We start from the raw sequence: 2,500 nt of genomic DNA, 5'->3' as shown, positions 1-2,500 counted from the left end.
TTTTGACACTTTGCCGTTTTTATGGATGGGCGACCAGGGGCGTTTGTTTGCTGGGCGACCAGGGGCATTTTTGACACTTTGCCGTTTTTATGGATGGGCGACCAGGGGCGTTTGTTTGCTGGGCGACCAGGGGCATTTTTGACACTTTGCCGTTTTTATGGATGGGCGACCAGGGGCGTTTGTTTGCTGGGCGACCAGGGGCATTTTTGACACTTTGCCGTTTTTATGGATGGGCGACCAGGGGCGGCTAGTGGCTGGGCGACCAGGGGCATTTTTGACACTTTGCCGTTTTTATGAATGGGCGACCAGGGGCGTTTATTGGCTGGGCGACCAGGGGCATTTTTGACACTTTGCCGTTTTTGTGGATGGGCGACCAGGGGCGCCGTGTGGCTGGGCGACCAGGGGCGTTTGTGGGACCGGGCTGACACCGGGACTTTGCCTTTAATTCGGCCGCTCCAGGGAACCAGGAACGCCGGCCTCTGCTCAGCACAAGTCGGCCTGAAGTGGGACTTTGTCATATTTTAATCCTGGGCGACCAGGGGCGTTTGAGGGACCGGGATGACACCGGCACTTTGCCTTTAATTTGGCCGCTCCAGGGAACCAGGAACGCCGGCCTCTGCTCAGCACAAGTCGGCCTGAAGTGGGACTTTGTCATATTTTAATCCTGGGCGACCAGGGGCGTTTGAGGGACCGGGCTGACACCGGCACTTTGCCTTTAATTTGGCCGCTCCAGGGAACCAGGAGCGCCGGCCTCTGCTCAGCACAAGTCGGCCTGAAGTGTGACTTTGTCATATTTTAATCCTGGGCGACCAGGGGCGTTTGAGGGACCGGGATGACACCGGGACATTGCCTTTAATTTGGCCGCTCCAGGGAACCAGGAGCGCCGGCCTCTGCTCAGCACAAGTCGGCCTGAAGTGTGACTTTGTCATATTTTAATCCTGGGCGACCAGGGGCGTTTGAGGGACCGGGATGACACCGGGACATTGCCTTTAATTTGGCCGCTCCAGGGAACCAGGAGCGCCGGCCTCTCTCAGCACAAGTCGGCCTGAAGTGTGACTTTGTCATATTTTAATCCTGGGCGACCAGGGGCGTTTGAGGGACCGGGATGACACCGGGACATTGCCTTTAATTTGGCCGCTCCAGGGAACCAGGAGCGCCGGCCTCTGCTCAGCACAAGTCGGCCTGAAGTGTGACTTTGTCATTTTTTAATCCTGGGCGACCAGGGGCGCCGTTGGCACTTAGTCATTTTTTCGGCTGGGCGACCAGGGGCGTTTAGTGTTTGGGCGACCAGGGGCGCTGTTGGCACTTAGTCATTTTTTCGGCTGGGCGACCAGGGGCGCCGTTGGCACTTAGTCATTTTTTCGGCTGGGCGACCAGGGGCGTTTAGTGTTTGGGCGACCAGGGGCGCTGTTGGCACTTAGTCATTTTTTCGGCTGGGCGACCAGGGGCGTTTGTGGGACTTTGTCATTTTTTGGGCTGGGCGACCAGGGGCGTTTGTGGGACTTTGTCATTTTTTGGGCTGGGCGACCAGGGGCGTTTGACACCGGCACTTTGCCTAATTTTTAGCCGCTCCAGGGAACCAGGCAGGTCGGCCTCATTCCTGCACTTCTGCCCCTGAGTTGGGCGACCAGGGGCGTTTGGGGAACCGGGCGGACACCGGCACTTTGCTCTTTTTTTGCCCGCTTTGGGGAACCAGGCAACTCGGCCTCATTTCAGCACTTCTGCCCCTGAGTTGGGCGACCAGGGGCGTTTGGGGAACCGGGCGGACACCGGCACTTTGCCTAATATTTGGCCGATTTTGGGAACCAGGACACTCGGCCTCATTTCAGCACTTCTCCCCTGAGTTGGGCGACCAGGGGCGTTTGGGGAACCGGGCGGACAGCGGCACTTTGCCTAATATTTGGCCGCTCCAGGGAACCAGGCAGGTCGGCCTCATTTCAGCACTTCTGCCGGTCAGTTGGGCGACCAGGGGCGTTTAAGGAACCGGGCGGACACCGGCACTTTGCCTAATATTTGGCCGCTCCAGGGAACCAGGCAGGTCGGCCTGACTTCAGCACTTCTGCCGGTAAGTTGGGCGACCAGGGGCGTGTGAGGAACCGGGCGGACAGCGGCACTTTGCCTAATATTTGGCCGTTTCAGGGAACCAGGCAACTCGGCCTGACTTCAGCACTTCTCCCCTGAGTTGGGCGACCAGGGGCGTTTGGGGAACCGGGCGGACAGCGGCACTTTGCCTAATATTTGGCCGCTCCGGGGAACCAGGCAGGTCGGCCTCATTTCAGCACTTCTGCCGGTCAGTTGGGCGACCAGGGGCGTTTGGGGAACCGGGCGGACAGCGGCACTTTGCCTGATATTTGGCCGCTCCAGGGAACCAGGCAGGTCGGCCTGACTTCAGCACTTCTGCCGGTAAGTTGGGCGACCAGGGGCGTGTGAGGAACCGGGCGGACAGCGGCACTTTGCCTAATATTTGGCCGTTTCAGGGAACCAGGCAACTCGGCCTGAC

This window comes from Hippichthys cyanospilos, unplaced genomic scaffold (assembly GCF_059441005.1).
Source record: "Hippichthys cyanospilos isolate Australia breed blue-spotted pipefish unplaced genomic scaffold, RoL_Hcya_1.0 HiC_scaffold_69, whole genome shotgun sequence".
NCBI lineage: Eukaryota > Metazoa > Chordata > Actinopteri > Syngnathiformes > Syngnathidae > Hippichthys > Hippichthys cyanospilos.
Note: the sequence above shows the minus strand (reverse complement) of the source record.